This window comes from Hippichthys cyanospilos, chromosome 19, assembly GCF_059441005.1.
Source record: "Hippichthys cyanospilos isolate Australia breed blue-spotted pipefish chromosome 19, RoL_Hcya_1.0, whole genome shotgun sequence".
In the NCBI taxonomy this organism is placed as follows: Eukaryota; Metazoa; Chordata; class Actinopteri; order Syngnathiformes; family Syngnathidae; genus Hippichthys; species Hippichthys cyanospilos.
Genome location: NC_142387.1, coordinates 7,176,102 through 7,197,088, shown reverse-complemented (window position 1 = coordinate 7,197,088; position 20,987 = coordinate 7,176,102). Strand labels below are relative to the sequence as shown.

The following is a 20,987-nucleotide window of genomic DNA, read 5'->3' as shown; positions in this document are numbered from 1 at the left end:
GAATGAGAGTGTTCCCGTGTTAATACATTTACGAATGCATTTTGCAACATGCTGTCAACTGAAAATGACCAATAACCAATCACAGCTCAGCTTGTCAAATGACCAAGAAAACAGGCGAGCTGTGATTTATCACTACCTGTGCTCTGCAAAACAACCATTTGCAAAGGGCATCATTAGGCATCTTTTTTTTCAAGTATTAATGAAATATTATAACGTAATTAAATGAATTACATACAAGACATTTGTTTTTGTTTTTTTTTCTGGAAATGGTTAAAGACGTAAATCCAGTCAGGATTAGATTTGATTTAATACAACAACCACCTTGTTTGAAAGAATCATTTTTAATCTTCAGCGTGTTGTGTCAATAATTAACTCGCCAGAGATTGACTTTTAACGACATGATTTTTATTTTCTTGATGACATCCAACCTAAGCTAATGTAATACAGCACAAGATCCAAACAGCTCAAAACCCTACCCTACACACACACATGCATACTTGCTGTTTCATAGCCATACCTCCCTGTCAGTGCTGCATTTCTCTCTCTTCAAGGTATTCAAGCCTGCATGCTCCACATTCCCAGCTGTACGTCTGCCCAGAATGAAGCCATAACACTGTTGTCTCCAGCAGCCAGTTAGGCTTGGAAATACTGCCTGTGTGTGTGTATGTGTGTGGCTCAAGTGCGGGAATGTACAATGCATCCCTATCCCAAGTTCTTGCATGTGTGTTGATGACTTCACCCTCACTCCAGTCCCAAGCATTAGGGCATATTTTTAAACAACATGAGAACAAGTGTGCGCGTGTGACTTGTGAATGAGAATTTGCTGTTGTTGGAGGCCATTGCTGTTTCAAATTACAGGTAAGCTGGGGTTAATTTCCCGATGACGGATGGGCTGGTGTGTGGATAGAAATTGGGGGGGGACGAAACTCAGCTGTTAAAAGAGGTAAATCTAGAGGGTGAGGTGTTGCATTAAATCTGATGGATTAGGACGCCATTTCGATAGGTAGCAGTATTAGTAGGAGCCAAGAAACCTCTAATGAGCCAAAAACGGACAATTTAGAGTGCTGCACCATTCTGCCATTATAAATTTTGGAACTGCATTTGTAGTAGTTTCTCTAGTCGTATTTTATTCAGTAACTCCATCTGGAATGATTGGTTCTTCTCTCAAAAATTGCTTGGATAATGACAATGCGAATCCTTATAAAACGAAAAATGGCTGAGCGCCAATCATTGTCACTCTGTGATGTGCCCATTGGTTACTTAAAAGATGTCACTACTTAGCTCGCGGAAAGACACCAGAATGTTTTGCTCAACTATGTGCAAGCGATTTATTCATTCAAGTCCCTTTTAAAAAGTGAAATAAAATAAAGATCTAAATCTTGCTTTTTACTTTAGGCTTATACAATGAACGTGCTGAGCAAGATTGTGTACACAAATGAATTTCAGTTTATGAAATTGTGCGACTGAAACACAGCGCAGACATTGACATCCCAGCAACGATCGGCGATCACATTGAGGTGAACGTGTTGTTCAATATATTGATGACTTTCTCTCTTAATTCTTAATGCCACATACACACGCTTTTGTTCCAGGATGATTGTTAATATTCTATCTGCTTATTTAGGCTGTTTTTATACTTCCATGCTCCAAAGTATATGGCAGAAATCTGGTATATTCAAACAGTGATGAACTGTGACACAGGTGGTGATAGATCAGACTACAACAATGGACAAAATCTACTTCTCCAACTCCAGTTCAAAACAGAGGCAAGTGAAACCTTCCGAGATACAAAAAAAGTGTTATCTAACCCCGACGGAAGAACAAAACGTAAATTCATAAATTCAGCAAAAATGACTACCAGAAATAAAAAGTAAGAAATGTTACACATTTACTGTCTACACATGCAAACAATCTATTTTTCTAATTGCTAGCTTTCAATTAAAGGGTGTTTGAGCACCCCCAAAAGTGGGCTGGAGACACCCATGGCTTCAATTATCCATTCATCCATTTTCTAGAGCCGCTTATCCTCACAAGGGTCACAGGCTTGCTGGTGCCTATCCAAGCTGACTTCAGATAGTAGGTGCTGAACACCCTAAACTTGTTGCCTGCCAATTGCAAGGCACACAGAGACGAACAACCATTCACACACCCAATCAGACCTAAGGACAATTTAGTATGTCCATGGTTTCAATTAATTTATCTTTAAATTGAAAAGAAAAATGAACTCATCCTGCTGTAGCATTAACAAGCATTAAATTAGATTTGCTGATTGACAATGTAACTTTTTAAAATCTCAGCTACCCACCTGCAGCGCGCAATTGGAAAAATCGCCGGCTTAGAAGATAACAACAATGCATTTAATCAATAAGTTGACCATTACTTTCTAAAGACCCCATGAAAGTACTCTACCACAGTGTCCTGTGTGTATGGTATGAATTGGTTGTCTGGCAATGTTTGATGATGCAACCACATAAGAAATTGTGAGCTGTATGTACCAAATTGCAATGCATAATCGATTCTGGCTAGAATGCCCACATACATCATGAATTATTTAAGGCATTCATGACTTTAATGTGGGTCCTGGCAATACAGTGGCATATGTTCCACGGACAGCACATAACATTTAATCAATTTCTACTTAGTCTGCAGCCCAGGAGATGAAGCAAAGAAGTGAAATAAAACCCGTTTTTAAAGTTATAATTTATTTTCAGGTGAGTCGCAAATCATCACAATAATGATCCAAGTTACTCACACAGGAGCTTTAATGTGGCTGACTTTAAATGTCTGAGTGTGTGTTTGCATGGCGTGTGAAGCCCCTGTCTCCATCCGACTAGCGGTGTTAACCCACAGTCTCCACCACAGTTAGCCCACAGTCTTGCCTTCCCCCCTGCATTTCTTATCCATCAGCTTCCTCCGCTTCCCCCACATTCCAGCATCTCACTGCCATAAACAACTATTAACTTAATGGTTACAAAAATCATTAAAGATGGAACATCTGTGCAACCATTGCGGCCAATCAAGGGAGCCAGAGGGCTGCCCGGTTGGGGGAGGAAGAGTGTGGTTGGCTGCCTGAAGGGCCTGCACCCAGTTTAGTCCATCCCACTATAATTGTATGCTCTTTATAGCTGGTATTATGGGAGGAAGAAGCAGTAGGACGGCTTGGAAAAAAAACATAAAACAAAGGCAGGGTGGGGGATTTAGGAAAGACACACAGACACATGGAAATGTTTAGCATCTCCAATGGTGGTAGGCAGCAGCCCACTCTCTTCTCGCTCTCTGTTCTTTTGCTTTTTCATTTTCAATCTTTTTACATCCTAAAATAAGAAACAGATTGCCACTTTGGCCGCTTAATTTGGCCTCCTTCGTCATTTAAGGATGTAACTGGAAATTGAAGTGGAAAACATTAAAGACCACGTTTAAACAGGAACAGGTAGCGGCAAAGAACAGATCATAATTACAGGCATGAATGCTACTTTTTGAACCCAGTCCCAACCTGCAACACTACTTAATAATGAAGTGCAAGGCTGTGCACTGTATGCCAATACAATATTAGCTAGAAAAACAAATATCTTGAAATTAAATGAAATAGTAACCAAGATGTACAGCTCTACATTTCACACAGAGTATTTTGCATATATTTACAAATCTCTACACCTAGGTCTCTCTCATATACTATATATTCTCATGGAACAAATCATTACAGACTCAAATTGAGGAGCAAACTGACCGTTTCTCAGTTGACTGAAATGCATCATAGAATATTTTTGTCAATGAGGAAGCGTTTATGCCAGCTAATGAGCATTATATTATTATTATTATTATTATTATTAGCAGTCTGCCAATGATGGCCAAATAGGCAGGACAAGATAAAGTTATGAGAAGTTCTTCTATGTTACAGTAGCTTAGCGGTAAGCTAGTGAGTACAACAGACAAGATGATAAAAAGCGAAAAACCGCCTTGTGTTCTATCGTTGGCCATTATGAGGGGATTCTAGCTTTAAGTTATTTTTTTAAGCATCTACCTTGAAAGTACAGAACGTGGGAATAAAATATGAAAGGTAAACTAAGTCGAATGATTACAAAGACAGCACTGTTATAGTTTTTCATGTGCAAGGCACCAGTGGTTGCTACTGCTTTCCCTCATCTCAGATTGGCTATGACATGACCTTTGACTCGTTTTAATCTTCATAAAAGTGTAAAACCCAGGTCTGAAAACATTTTCCAGCTTGCATTATGTATGAGACAATAATATGAGTACTGTTGGATCGGAGCGCTGAAATATTAGACATAGCTACATGAACAAAGAAGTGATTGTGCCATTTGGTGTAGAATGCGGGCCTTAAAGCTAAATTCTAAAAACATGGCGAGAGGTGTTTCCTCAGATGTGGGGCAAATGTAGAAACGCTGTCCATTTTTGTGACTGCTTTTAATGATGTGTCAAAGTTGCTGCTGCAGGTGAGGACAGCACAGGGAGTAGTTTGTGTGTTTGAGAGTTTTGTGTTACTGTGTGACCACCAATGTATACGTGCAAGCAAAAACAGCATTTTCATTCCAGCACCCCTGCTTCATTTCAAGGTTCCCACGCTGCTGGATAAAGACTTTTCTGATGTGTCCGATGGGAGAGGTTAAAGCAGGAGAATTGAAAGAGGGCTGGAAAATGGCAACTTCTTTAACCAACATAAACAGATCATAAAATGGCTCCGCAGTTAGACTGTGGGAGCTGAGTGTACTTCAAGGGCAAGTGTGTCACCTCTGATTTGGGTCACATGCCTGTCACTTTTAAGGAAATACTGTACATGTATGCAATATCATTTTAAAAAGAATGGTTAATATTTTTTTTACATATTGTTATTCTGCCTTTATCTATTAAAGCAGTGGTTCTCAAAGTGGGGTTCGTGGACTGCAGGTGGTCTGATAAAATGTGTTAATTTAATTTTATTTTAAAATGTAAAAGTAGTCATAACTGTTCAATACAGAAACCAATTTAAGCAGTGTAATATGTTCAAAATCAAATAATTTTTTAAACATGTCAAAATGCATATTGTGTCTACAATTGCTTCCTGATGAGGGTATGAAGCCTGCAAAGCAAGTGGCAATTTTTGTGCAACTCAAACAAGCAAAAAATAACTAAGCAAACAAAAACACCTTACAAGAGAGAAGTACGAAAGAGAAAAGAATGAGCATGAAAGGAAAAAGCACACAATAAAAAAACGAAGCACACGAGAAAAAAGAAGTAGCCAATAAAGGAGCACGCTTATAAGCACGCAAAAAAAAATAAGACCACCAAAAAAAAGAACACAAAAAGGAGGCACACAAAAAAGGAGCATGCAAAAAAACACACAAAAAGGTGTTTTGCTATTTGTTTGCGATTACCTTTTGTTTGCTTAGTCTTTTGTTTGTATGATTTGCACTTCACGGCCACCTACCACACAGCAATTTAGCGACATTTTATAGCTTATTAAGTTGATCATTATTATCTACATGTTTAAACTTCTTAAAAGAAAAATGAAGATACGTAAAGCTTAAGGCAAATACACACAACCTTACCAAATAATGTGAATAATTTTAGTTTCCAATTCATTCTAGTGCAGTTTTATTCGTGTATGAACTCTTGCAACTCCTCTTTGAGAATCATACCAATGTGTTTTGTCATTGCTATTTAGCTCTACGAAAAACAAATTGATGCAAACCACAGCAAAGCGCCAAATCCACTTTGAGTGACAGAAATCTGAGGCGGGCACAACCCAAAATGTAATTAAATGTGGTAAGAAAATCCAACGGGTTCAAGACAACATGAAGGCCTTCCAGGACGCATTACATCAGTGAAGGACTCATCGTAGTAAGTTAAAATTACCCTCGCTTTTTGCTGACTTTGAGGTTTTATTTACATTATGAAGGTTCTTTATAAACAAAGTCCATGCAAAATGTTCTTGACTGTCTTCTATGGTATAATGGGCAGCTAAATAGTTATGTTTGGAGGTTCCCACTATTGACACTGGCACAATGAGACGTAAAAGTTATGTACTGCAGTTAATTTAAGGATTTGTATTTTTGAAACTTGTATTTGAAATGTACTAAATAGTCAAAGAGCATATGTTTATGGGAATAGTGGAGCATATGTAATACAACATAAATGCTGGAGTGAAAAAAAAAAGCCAAGATCTGTCCTCTTACAAGCATTGTCTATTCAGTCCAATATACTAATATGATTTAAAATAATTTCTGTAACTTTGGGAAACACTATTTTTTGCTGTTAGAATATTTGTTTTTTTTTTGACAATCAGTTTTATTATAATATAGTTAAATAACAGCCTTTTTTTCTGAAGACATTTTTACTTTGAAGCAGTTGTTATCAGGAGGTAGCACTTCAATGACAGCAGCAAATGACAGTCATAAAAGTAGTGACACACAATAGTGGTGCAACACTGTAATGAGCAAGGCTATGACTAATATGTCTAAAACTGTCACACAAGGAACAAAAGCCAGACCCGGAAGCAGACAGGACACAGAACAGGATAAGTCTTGACATATAAAATGAAAGAAAAACTAGAACAGGGCAGCTATACCCGGGACACTAAACCTGGAAGACAAAAACTAGACCTAGGAAAACAACTTTGCAGCTTTATACAGCTTGACAGTTTGATGATCTGACCACATGTCAATGAAAACCTCAAATACTGTCAGACATCAAACCTGTATGACATAATAAAGCAAACTAAAGGAACATAGCATCTTTGTAACAGTAAATACAGAACTCTTAAATGAAAATGACAAAGGTGAAAATTATTGGACCAATTTCATAGCAACTGATACATCATGGAACAGACCGTCAGAGCAGTAAATATAACACTCTATATGGCAAAAGTAATTAAAACATAATGAAAAAGGTGACAAATACATGACCATTGTGACAAAGGACACAAAGACATGACCATAGCAATTGCATAGAAACTGATACATCAAGGAACAAACCAGTCACAACTGCAAATGCAGGACCCTGTATGAAACATGTTAGAAGTAATATAAAACTGACAAAAGTGGCAATCATGGCAATTGTTACAAATGCACGTCCTTAGCAACTGCATAACAACTAAATACAACAACTGTTAACTATTTAACCACTGTAAATACAGCACCCTATATAACATCACAAAAGGGACAAATACATGACCAGAGAAACTGCACAGTAACTGATACACTAATGAACAAACCAATCTCAACAGTAAATACAGCACCCTATATGATATCACAAAGGGGACAAACACATGACCACTGTATCTGCACAGCAACTGATACATTAATGAACAAACCAATCAACAGTAAATACAGGACCTTGTATGACAAAAGTGATAAGTGATATAAAACTGTCAAAAGTGACATGATGACAAAAGTGCCAAGGACATGGCCATACCAACTGCATAGCATCTCTTACATCAAGGAACAAACCAAAACAGAAAATTCAGGACCCTACTTGACAAAAATGCAAGCAAATATAAAAATGACAGGTGACAAATACATCAAGGACCAAATCACAAGGTCACAACAATAAACACAGCACTGACACTTATGACAAAGGTGACAAATACATGACCACTATGACAAAGGTGACAAGGACATTACTATAGCAACTGCATAACAATTGATACATCAAAGAACAAACCAGTCACCACATCACAATAGGAAATACTGGCCCTTATATGCCAAAATTGCTAACACCCACCCATAACCATTCACATACTCAATCACACCTAAGGACAATTTAGTATGTCTAATTCAACTGCCATGCATGTTATTTTGGAGGTGGGAGGAAGCTGGAGTGGCCAGAGTGAACCCATGCTGGCTCGGGGAGAACATGCAAACTTCACACAGGAAGGCCGGAGCAAGGTGGATTTGAACTCCGGTCCCTCAACTGCGAGGCGGATGTGCTAACCACTGCCTCAACGAGCCGCCTCATTAATAACATACAAATGACAAAGGTGACAAATCCAAAACCATAGCAACTGTTACCACAACAATAACAAGCGCTTCAAAGCACAATTTTCAATTTTTATTACTGTGCGCTGGAGCCTGTACCAGCTGGCCAGAAGTGGAGACCAATTTAGACTGATTGCTCATCAATCATAAGGCACAAATGCAATTATTTAATAATTAATACGTTGTAATTAATTCATATAGATCCTTGTCCATTGGAGTTGCAAATGTTACAATACCATTAGTGGTTCATACTCCTGACTTCCGTACCATTAGCAGGAGTTCATTTACCATTCAGTGACAGTGAGTATGACTATCGAACAGCATGTAAGGTGAGACATTGAAATGGTTTCTGCAATCAAGTTGTATCATCTATTTTTGTAAGCAACCAGCTCCACTTTTGTGCATTATGGAAGGAAGCTTGGTAAACTGAGTGTGCTGGCATATAATTATTAGTGTAAGGCTCCCATCGCCATGTTCTACCAACCCCTTTCAACAGCAAGAGAGTCAGAGGAGCCATAAAAGATGATTAAGCGAAGGAGATGTGGCCGCAAAGTTTATTCAAGTCGCTCGTGGATGAACAAGGTAGGTAAGTTATAGCATGGGAATTTATCTGGAATCTTTGTAATGATTAAACCCCTGTTTTGGATAACCAGTAGCAGACGGACTCATAGATCTTTGATAACAAGGAGATCAGAAACATCTGCTCTAAAACATCCTGCAAAATGTGTTTCAAAGTGTGTGATTTATTGCTGTATATACTGTGTATGTATATTGTCCATTGAGAATTTTACGTTATCTCCGCAGCTATGTAAACATATGACGAGCAAAACATAAAATATTCTGACTCGAACAGGATGCAATAAGAAAAGATAAGCGTGTACATTTGTGTATTTGATATGAAAAGTGATTTTTAAAAACCTTTGAAAATAACATAATTCCAAATCATATTGACAAGAGGCTCACAGCTTTAGTGACAACTTTTGCAAATTAACAACTGAAGTTACATCAAATATTTTAGACTTCTCCAGAGGAACAAAAAACATATCTTTAATGTGTTTTTTTTAGAGTTAGAGTTTTTTCTTTTTGTTTGTTTGTTTTCTTATTCTTATTCATGAGTGCAGTGGACGTTTGTTTTTGGTCTATGTCTTTGAGTTTAAGACTTCTGCTTGGCTTATGTATAATAAACATGTCCATTTAAAATAGCCTTTGCATGTGTTTGTCTATTTTTTTTGTTTTGCAACTTTTTTAAAATTAAGCAAAAGTCAAAATGACCCATCGTTTCTGAGGATGGAAAAAAGAAAATCACTAGATTTGTTAATCAGCAGGATTTCACACTAAACATTTCTGAAACTTTGAGATAATTACACATGCCCCCAATTCAAATCGACATAGGATGTCATTTCTATTCCAGGAAGCAAACAAACGAAGGTAAATGAAGCATCCTTTCTCTTACTTTTTGAATGGGTTTACAATAAAAAACATATATAAATATATAAATGAGGTAGGTGTCTTTGTATGTATCTAGATATGATAGTTAGCAGGATTGCACACACACAAAAAAAAGAGTTTATAAAGGGTCAAATTGACCCATGTTATTACTAAAAGTATTACAGAGAAACAAATGTTACTCACAGGTATGAAATATGTATTGCCTTTGTTCCATTATAAGAGACACATTTTTGACACTAAGATAAAAGTACACACCTACGGGTCATATTGACCCAGAGACATTATTGCTGTTCTCAAGAAATGAACATAAATTACTGGTTGAAACATATATTGACTTTGGATCTGACACATTTCCCACAAGTTTGGGTGACTAAACAACCTGTGACCCAGTGACATTTTTCTTTTTCCGTGGAATAAAATATAACTGGAGGGTTAATGCACCCATGTCCACCATGTAGCTCAGCTCAGTGAAAGCCTACAATGGAAAACTACCACCCATCACTAAATAATGCGCTTGTTTTGCTATTTCTCTAGGATGCTGACCTCAAATTGTGAGGTGAGTTTCTGCTTCAATCGTGTAAGGCTAAAATTAGACCGCATTCCACCTGCAATGTTCACAAGAGATTAAACAAGGATCTGAAGGTGGCAGTTCTTTTGACGGTGTTGCTAAATGCCAGGAATAATTATGAATAATTGCCGTGGACAAAAAGGCGACGGCATGGAACACGTGAAACATAAGGGCAAGGCTCGGCCCAGCCTACAATGGGGGTAACACCCTTACCTCTTATTTTGCAGTCACAATCCAGTGGTCACAATTAGGCAAACAATAAGTTATTTGTGGAAACGTCTGCACATCTAAATCACTTTGCTACAACCAAAACAATGTGTCATGTCTGCATGAGGGGACATGTGACTCAGGAAAATGTACATCAATTTGATTTCATTGATTGCTTGTCAAAATGGCAAGCTAGAACATTTAAGCCTTCCATAAGAATTCAGTTTTGGCACATTTTGATGTGTCGTCATTTCATTCCCTAACTCCTTACACCACTTATATTGTCTAAAGCGATTTTTTTTTTTTTTTTTTCCAATCCCATCATTTGGTTGACGGGCTAGTCTTCAAGCATCATCTCACCACTCTCCTGATAGATAAAACCAAATGATCAATAGTTTAGTGCCAAAGATATGATGACGACGATTAGTGTTTTATTTTCACTCATTGATTTTGATGGTTGCCATCTAATGATAAAAGAATAGTCAAGCTCATCCTGTGACAATGGGATCACACTGAAAAAAATCCAGATAGACTAGAACTAGATTAAAACATTTTGAAAAAATAGCAAACAGCAAAAAATGAAGAGTGGAAAAAAATCCAGATGCTTTCTTGTCTACAGTATGTGTTTACTCGTTTTTGTTCATTTATTTGTATGTATTTTTCCTCACCGTTTTGGGTCAAATTCCTGATAAATTCCCCCTTCTGGCATAGCCTTTTTTCACTATTTATGTAATCATTAGGAAGGTCAATAGATCAAAGTGCAATGCTTAAAACAATAATAAGAATTATTCTTAAAATTATAATAAACAAAAAATGTCAGCCTCCTCTTTTTTTATGCAAATACAGTAATAACAGAACTACGACTCTCGCATAATAAAATGATGCCAAAAAATTGACTGATGGTGATGTAATGTTGGAAGGCTACCACACTTAGCCTTTTTTATGCACTCTGAAGATTTAACAATTCAAAACTCATGACCAAAGTCATTTTGGACATTTTAAGCAGTGAAAAGTTAATATTTTAAGTCCAAAAATGAATAGATAACATTTATTTTTCGAGTACAATTAAAACCTTTAAAATACATTTTTCTACTCGTCAAACTGAAAATGACAACCCATCGTAATAAGTAACAACCAATCACAGCTTAGCTCGTGATCACATGATCAACCCCATAAAACAGGTGATGTGTGATCAGCCGTTACCAGAGCTCAATGGTAAGTGGGAACATGTTTTCTTATTTTATTTTTTAATGCTAAAAAAAAATGTCTAATAAGGAAACTATCCCTTGAACCAATGCTGTGTAGAATAAAAAAAGAAAGCCCAGTAGACAAAATATCACATTTCCTCGAGTTCAGTTACCAGCAGGCCAACACTGTGGGAAACACTTTGACTTTCATTCACAAACAATCCTTGAAACTGGCAAGAGAAATAGAAGTCACATTCATTGGGTTCTTATCTGCCCCTGAGTCATTTTGAATCCAATGTCTGTGGAAAAAAAAAGAAGAAAAATCACCACGAGATTAGTAACTGTCTTCATGGTTATGCATCAGCAAAACCATGGAGACAGACAGGCAAGGCGACATCAACGGCCATCATTGTTTTTGGTCTTTCGTGGCGTAAACAACGCACGCACTCATAAACACACACGGTCGTTTCTGAAGCTGAAAGGTCACAGTGTGTTGCTGCTGTCTCCAGTTTGGGCAGACCCTCTTCAGCCTGTTTGTCTGTCATGTTAATTCCCCGGGAACAATAACGCTACAGTGCGGCCCCTGAGGTGCATTAAAAGCCCACATGCAACGGACAGAGGTGAACACATCTTAGACAATGTTCCTGTTTATGTCATGACTGACAACACAGCATGTGAGGGAATTTGTAAATGACTGCAATGAATAGAACGCACAGTAGTTCTTTTACGAATACAATTTGTTGACTGAAAATCAGGGAGCGACTAACGCATCAAAAGCACTTTTGTTCGAAACCTTCACATTTGGATCGAAGGAGAATTAAAACCCGAAATGAAAGGAGCCCTGTGAGAGCCGCAGGATACGGACGTTAAACGAATGCGGAAAGCTATCTCGGAATATTTGGAGTCGTCTGTGGGAAAAAGACAGGGCTCCGTGTGGGAAGTGACTTTCTCTTGATACCAAACTGCAGATCAGCAATTTACCATTTATCTGTCATGGAAAAGTCAAGCCTGGTTTCTAAAAGGTCGAATCCAAAAAGGACTGGTTTTGTCTATTGCTGTTGACCTTTTGTCATCGCCATGGGCCAAAGTAATAAGCGCAGCCTTTGAGGACGCCTGATAAATTGTGCAGATAAATGCTTTGATACAGATCTCCAGCCTTCTATTGCACTGGAAATAAAATTAATAAACGAGAGCGATGTTGCGGCTCGCGTCTGTCTTTTCCCACTGTCTCCTATATCGTCTGCCTTTCTGTCGTTGGCTCCGGGCTCGAGTCACATGGTTGACTGATCAAGTCAGGGGTGTTGAGGCCAACTCTGCGGGCGACGCGCAGGAGCTCAGGCTGGACTGAAATGAGTCTAAGTAGGCCAAGCCTTCATACATAAACACAACTCGGCCCCCTACTATGATCCAACTCTGCCCTTCCACCATCCTCCCATTTTGCCGTGACCTTCACCCACCTCACACTAGCACGGGTGGATGGACGGACGGAAGGAGTCCCATAAGCAGCAACAAACAGTTTAGGTTCAACATTGTGACAGCTCCGTTCATACTGACACATTCTTTGCTTTAATTTGTTTCTGATTCAATCCTTTTCTTTTTATGCAATATCCAATATGTACCAATATGTAATCAAATTACCACATTTTTTCACACTATATGGTACTTCAACATACTGTAATTTTCAAACTTCAGCATATCGTGTTTTTTTTTAGACCGCAAAGATGCCATTTTAGGAAATTTACAGAGGCACGAATAAGTCAAATACATAGATCAAGCAAATCCTAAATCACTGAGAAAAAAAAAATCAATGTAGTGAAGTCGAGTCAAACTTCAAGTGAGTTGATTCAAGTCAAATGGTTCAATTTTGCTGTCACCAAAAATACTGGAGTGAAGATAAAAAAGAAAAAAAAAATCCCTGTTCATCACACTGACTAATATACACCTCAACTATTTCAAAGTCAAGTTATCGGAAAAGTCAACCCCAAGAGTGCCTAGTATATTTAGTATTTTTACTCATTTTTCATGGCTGAGAGAATATTGAATGTCAATGTAAACATGGGTGGTATCATATGAAAGATTGATTTCCATTTCCCATTGATTGGCAATCAATACAGTGATCACTACAGTGCTCGAATGGCTTATTAGATAAGCACTAGTCAAGGGTGTCAGCTACCCTCCATAAAAACATTTGATGAGATTTTTATGATTTATTATTTTCATCAGTATTTTAAAAAGGTCGATTCATAAAAACTGTGATTATTATTGTATATCCCGCCTTCTGCCCAAAGTTTAGCCTCGGAACCAGACTCATTGGTGTACCAGCTAATGAGTCTAGACACAGTGGCCATGAAGCACTTTTCTGAGGTGGGGCAAACCTTACCAGACAGTTGCAAGAAATAATCAGTGAAGAGTGGATTTGATGTCAGAAAAGCCAACATGGAAGCTGAGTAGTAAACAGTAGCATGTGTAAAGTAATAATGACTCATCAGAGAGACAGTAGTAAATGACTTATGTCGTTGCTGAGGCTGATCATTTCAGTCTGAGTTCTGTGTCGCAACTTCAACTCGCAAGTGTGCAACGCTGATTTGACAAAAGCCCCATTTTGATTTCATTCATTCAATTTCTCCACCCTAAAAAGTCAAAATAAGCCATAATAAGAATTATAAACAAGATGACTTGTTAAATCATGGCCTTCAAGTCTGTCAAGTTGAGTCAGTTAGGTACCAAGTCCTAAATTTCCACATTAGGCAAACCAGATTAGAAGGCCCATTACTTCACATTAAACAAATCAGTGCAGCAAATGAGTGAAACTTTTTTTCAACTTCAACATCCGGAAATAAAATTAATCCAATTATATGGTGAACTGTGGATTTAAAAAAAAAAGAAAAGAAAAAAGGATGTTTTATAGTCCAAAAAACATGGTACTAGCAACCTCAGGCAAAACAGGTTATTCTGCACATTTTGATATTTGTCCTGCCATCATTTTCCATCTGTCTAGTATTCAACTAAATAACCAACTTTTGACACTGCCCTTACTTAAAAGTTTTCATTCCGTTTATACATTGTGATTGTTCTCTCTTGTGATATTCATTCTCAACCAAGAATCAGATCTTCCACGGCCAGTTGGTCCGTTTCTTACAAGGAAAGGCCAGCCCACCCCCATCCATCCAGACTCATTAACTCAATTCATAATCACCCCTTCTGACCCCACCTTCTGCGGAAGAAGGCTAGAGGTGAAATTGTTGCTACTCATTAGCACCATCTCTTAATTCGCTCAAAAAAGGTTTTGCAATCTTATGTGAACTAGACATGTGCTATATATTCCTTTTCTATATCCCCCTTTCCTTTGGTTACATTTCTTTTCTCCTTTTTGTCCATTTTCTTCTTTTTCTTAGCTTGAAACAGAGTGAATAAATGGAGATAATTGGGGGTAAAACTATCTGCCGCTTGTCTGACCAGTTTTCTCGCACAACAATCAGCAGATTGTTCCATAGGACCAGTGACACAACAAGATGTAATTAGCAGGCATCCGCCAACAGCCATGTCAGATTTTGTTATGTACATCAAATCAATTCAAAATGAACTCCTCTGCCTGTTTTCTTACTAACTCTGACTTTACTTCCTCTGACTTCCTCCACCACCATTGGGGTGGAGATGTACTCTATGCTTGTGTATGTATGCAAAAGACAAATGCAATGATGAATCTTGAAAATTTGACTCGTGGGATGAGAAGCTCAAAAAACAACTGCTCCATATCTGAAAACACAGTTTTGGCAAAAATCTACCAAAGTGCGGAGCTGCTGCAGGTGGTGTCAACATTTCTGACTGCCAAACTTTTTCAAACGTACTTGCAGAACAGTCAAACATATTCACAAGTGTCCAGCCATATCTAAATATGTTCGAACGTATTAACAAGCAGAGGTAGGCGGTGTGGCACTAATGATTTTAAAAACAACAGACTACCTGTGTTATCTGTCACCAGTTTATCACATCACCCGATTAAATCTTCCAAATTTCTGCAAAATGTTTAAGCTACTTGGGAGCCTGGAGGTGTGAACACAGTCTAAATAGGCAGCAAGTATACATAGTGTACATGCGTCCAGGAATTACTGGCTGAGTGCTACAGCATTAGTGTGTAGCAGCTACTATTAAGAGAAGGAGTGTCCTTAATGTATTGCAGTAAGCAACATTGAAGTTTGCCAGTATGGCTCGGAAGGCCAATTGTTCGCGTTACGTTTCAGTCATCATGAGCTGAAATGGATACTGTACACAATCTTGCACAACGTATAAATTGTCCAGGTATAAAAGAAAAAAAATGTTTGGAATTAAGAGATTTTGTGTTCATTTGATTTTTAATTATTTGTATTATTTCTATTTATGATTTGAATGAATAAATCGCTTACACATAGTTAAGAAACACATTCTGGGATGCCAGGCAGGTGACAGCATTCAAGTAACCAATGGGCTATCAAAAAGTGAACATCTCACTCTGATTGCCTCTTAGCCAGAACATCTAAGTTAGATGGTAAGAAGAAAAAAAAAAAGGCATTGTCTTACAGTTGTAAAAGGAAGTAAAGAGTACTGGGTTAATGGAGTTAATTTTTGTATAATCTTCAAAATTGAAGATTTAGCTTTGAGATCTCTAGTTTTACTTTTACTAACACTTCAAACAAAGCAATGTCACATCTATAAAGAATTTATGAAGACATTGTACTTTGTTTGATTGGCCGCTGTGTGCTAACAGTTCAAATAAGGTTTACTCTTCATATACAGTGAGTTTCTATTTATATCTGTTCTTCTATTTATGTGCCAGTGGATGAACCTCCAGGTAACAACCGTGTTTATTTTGTATTCCCAGCAAACCTCTCTTTACTCCCACCGATTAGTCCTCACGATGAGCCCGGTGCCACTATTTATACAAAACATTGCAAAATATAAAGCACTCTTAAGGAACTACAAACACAGATGATGGCTTTTCCGTGATATGGAAACATTAACATGCTGTACCTCCTACACACATTCCATCCAAAAAAAGATACATCAGAAAGGTCAGTCTGGCCCCTAACCTTAAGTCATTACTTCATAAGAAACGTCATTTATCATCATATGTCGTGGAGATAGAGAGCAGACATGGCTGAACGCGAGATAGCCATCGGTGACTTTAAGTGATAAGCTGAGGGGATAATGTCTCTCGTGTCCTTGTGGCCTGGGAGTGATGACATTTTGGCTGTATTTTGAATGTAACCTACAAGATCCAGTCAAAAATCGATCTTTGACGTCTATAGCCGTCAATGGCAGCGAATGAGTTAACCATCTTGACAAGTGAATGACCGCCATTAACAAGTTGCGTGCTTATGGATGGGCAAACGCAATTTTACGTGTTTCACAGGCGACGAAAGGTTCTGTTTGTGTGTTTGGATATGTATGAAAGTGTGTGTAAGCGCGCATGCGTGCGTGCGTGTTTGTTTTGAGTTTTGAGCTGTGAGTAGGGGAAGCCAAAATATCAAAGGCCCAAGAGTCAAGCGCCGGTCGCGCAGGAAGTCGAACATGGAAATCAAACATCCCATTAAGTTGTCAGAGACGGCCAAATGCAATAACATAGCAGCTGCACCTTGTCTGTCCGATGTGAGTGAAGGAGACAGACAGACGTACACACTGTACGCCTTGTTAAGCTGCAAAAGGTCTACAGTGTCACTTGCCCAATCGTTTATAAAAGACTGCTTTCAAAAAGCAAAATTAGGGGAAATTTACACATCTAGATCAATCTCTGCAAAAATGTGCAGACTAAGTAAGCTAAAAAAATGTTTTTACAATCTGTTCACGTTTCATAAAATACGCATTGAGAAAAATTCTCAACTTCCATTAAAACTACAAAATAAAAAGTGTTGTATTAAAATGAATGTAATTATTTGTCAAAAAAGGACTGATGCAATATTTGGATCATTTTCACTTAAATTTCAAGGTTTGATTTGGAAAGAACAATGCCCTAACCTCCCAAAATAGGTCTTTTTGCTCAAGACATAACATTTGGTCAAATGCAACCAAATATTGAGACTTTTTTTTTTAAACCCATAATTGTGATGTTTTTTTTTTCTTTCTACCCAACCTTTTATGTCTGTTATTTTAGGCAACACCAATATTGACACTGGCATTTTAATTAAAGCAAAAAAAAAAAAAAAATTTGCAATATGTATGTGTGTCTACATGCCCCCACCAATATAAACTTGGCATTTTGATTACAATATTGAATTGGTAGAATATGAATTGAAAGTTTCTTTTTATTTTTATTCCTCAATATCCTTGCTTTTAACGAATAAATACTTTTCTTAAAGGGAAACTAAACCCACTTAACATTGAACAGAAAACAAAAGTCAATATTTGTCCCAAATCCATTGCATAAAAATGCTTTTCATGTACATTTAATATCTTTAAAAACAAGAGCTTGGCAATTTGTCACCTATCCAAACCATGAATCGTCCACATTGAGTGATTGCTTCCGTATTTTGGCATGATGTGATGCCTTGTAAAAATACACAGTTGGAACAGGAAGATCTCTGCTGACCCCAATCGATCTACATAAACCCGGTGCTTATCGTATTTCTCCGTGTACATGTTGAGGTTTTTTTCCCCTCATTTTCAAACCTCATATTGGTGAGGTAGACTCATACCCGCATATATCTGTGTTTTACATATTCTTCTAGTTCGATATTGTATGCATATTTTGTCAAGCGGCGCCTTGCCTATTTGTTGTCAACAACGAGGCTGCGTGGATAATTTTTTGGTGGACTTTGATCCATAATGAAAAGGAAAAGACGGCTTGACTTGTCCGTTCGAGACAAAACTAGAATGTTTGTGGGAATGATGTTAAATAGGAGGAGATACTTGGCGTGTCAGATAGTGATGAAGACTTTTTGAAGCTTTTTGACAAACTCATTCAGCTGTGTCAATAACAAAAACAAGTAAAAAAAAACATTGAATACTTCAAATCAGGCGGCTCGGTGGCACAGTGAATAGCACGTCTGCCTCACAGTTCAAAGGTCACGGTTCAAATCCACCTGGCTCCGGCTTTTCTGTGTGGAGTTTGCATGTTCTCCCCGAGCTCGCGTGGGTTCTCTCTGGGCACTCAGGCTTCCTCCCACTCCCTAAAAACATGCATGGCAAGGTGAATTGGACATACTAAATTGTCCTTAGGTGTGATTGGGTGCGTGATTGGTTGTTCGTCTCTGTGTGCCCTGCGATTGGCTGGCAACCAGTTTAGGGTGTCCCCCGCCTACTGTCCGAAGCCAGCTGAGATAGGCGCCAGCAAGCCTGCGACCCCTGTGGGGATAAGCGGTTATAGAAAATGGATGGACGGATGAAATTTCAAATCATTTTGTTACATTAGTCTCAGCATTTGCGTCTATGCACGCGTACATTGCCTCACACTTGTGTTATTTCCGCCCACCCCTCCCCTGATAACCACAAAAATATGTCATTCCATGTATATTCCATATGAAGAAATGCATCTAAAAGTACCGTAATTTCACCATTTTAATAACACACGCCATGTGTTTTAACTGGACAGCCATGAAGTGTAACCACTAAAAAGAGGTATAGACTTGTACTAGCGTTTTTGTAAAATTCACCCAAATTAAAGGGGGTTGACTCATGCATGAGGCAGACTTGTACACGGAGAAATACGGTAATCCGTATTTTTCCTCAATATTTTCATGTCATGAAGTACTACTTGACGTTGGCCGTTCCCTCAGGCTGATTAAGGGACATTTGCCCATTTTGACAGTTTAAAATCACAACCCTACTAAACCTTTAAAAAAAAAAAAAGAATGTTTTTGTCACATTTTGGTCCGGTAAAATTAACAGGAATAAAAAATTAATGCTATACACACACTATCTAAATCCTTGGCCGAGACGATTCTCTTTTCTGCTGATGCACTAATATCCCTCTGATTTTAGAACATTGTTTGCATAGCTTTTATGTAATCCTGCTGACTAACAACAAACAAACCAACAAAAGACAAATGCTTTTGTACTAGACAGAGATAATCCGTGAGATTTGCCAAAACAGGCAAAAATAAACATGTAAACCCACTTAGAATATCTACAACTAAAGGAACTTTGCGCTAAGCTATTTAAACTGCTTTTAAAAGTTTCTAAACAGGCTGGCTACTCTAGAGATACAGATATATATTTACATGCCTTTTCACCCAGATTTGTATGGGGCTGTGGAACACACAATAAAAACAGGCCCTGGGACAGACGACTGTAATTTACTGCTTTCTGACAGATATAATCTTGGAAGATAAGACTGAAGCAGGCCCACAGAATTGCATGCGAGCACATGCCAGCGATTTAGTCTCCACACATATAAAGACCATGAAACAATCATTAGTTTGGGCTTTAAAATTCATAAAAATAAGTACGCCGATTGGCGCGTGGAAGCACTGAGGATATGCATGTGCATATATGAAATTATCTTTAGAAAAATAGAAAAGATTCTGTTTAATACCCGGTAACCCTAATTTTATTGTGTGGTTAGAAGCAGAGCCATTTTAAAGTTAAAGCAATACAATTAAGGTGCCAATATCAATAAAAATGGTTCATATCATAATGGTCACATCTTTGCAATTTTCTGACACCTTTAGATAATTTAACATGTTTCACGTTCAGATTATTGCTGTTCCTGAGAAGTGAAAGTAACAGGAATGTCATCTCTTTACTGCCATTCACAGCGATATAAGGCAAAAATCTACTTATTACTGCCTGCCCGGTTAAAATAGATCTTTGGCGCCTACAGCCATCAATAGCAGTGAATGAGTTAAATGGCCCAATCTAAAATGTGCTAAAGTTTCACAAAAATCTACAACAAAAATCTACAACAAAATACAGTGTTTGAATTTGGCTTTGCCAAAGCTGCATTTTTTTTTTCCAATGAGCCTTCACACCACATTTCAAAGTAAGTAGTGCCCATCTTTTGTCTGTTTGTGATGTTGATCCCTCTCCGAATTTAGCAGCAAAAGGATTCTTTGAACTCTTTAAACCTTTTAAATTAATGTCAAAAGGTAATGCTTTCACTTTTTACAGTAGTACTTTGACTTACAAAATTCATTTGTTACAGAAGTAATTTTGTAACATGAATCTTTCATAAGTACAGCTTTTGGGGTTAGGGTTGTGTAATGTAAATAGCCTAATCTGTTCCTAGCCCCCCAAAAGGCTCCTAAACCATTTAAATGAATATGAAATTATAAAAATGCATCAAAAACAGTAACACATACTAGATTTACATTAATGCATTGTAAAAGTACATCACGTAAAAAATAATTAAAAACAATAATTGAAAAAAAATAAAACACACCTAAACCCATTAGGTTAATCATATTAATTGTAGCAGATGTGTGTAATGGTACTTTGTGATGAGTGCAGAGACAGACACCTTTTTAGAACGTTGAATTTGTACCCCCCCATTTCCAGTGATCGAGGAATCATTTACAAGTGCACAGGAGCAACAATATTCATTTTTTGAGGTTATTTTGAGTATGTAAGTTTAGTTTGTGGTCATGCAAAGTGCTTCCTGTATGATGGCATTGTTAATGTGCTAACAACGCA

The 20,987-nt window shown here is 37.7% G+C and overlaps 1 protein-coding gene across 2 annotated transcripts in view; it reads right to left on the bottom strand.

The window, feature by feature from the left end:
• The window catches only part of jcada (junctional cadherin 5 associated a), a 134,079-nt gene that overhangs the window by 22,023 nt on the left and 91,069 nt on the right, over positions 1-20,987 (bottom strand). Inside the window, exon 7 of one of the 2 annotated variants that reach the window (XR_015863660.1) lies at positions 11,525-11,683. The exons of the other annotated variant lie outside the window; for it this stretch is intronic. The gene's annotated coding sequence lies outside the window, so the exon portion shown is untranslated. Of the gene's footprint in view, positions 1-11,524; positions 11,684-20,987 lie in introns of those variants that run through there. 2 annotated transcript variants of the gene reach the window in all.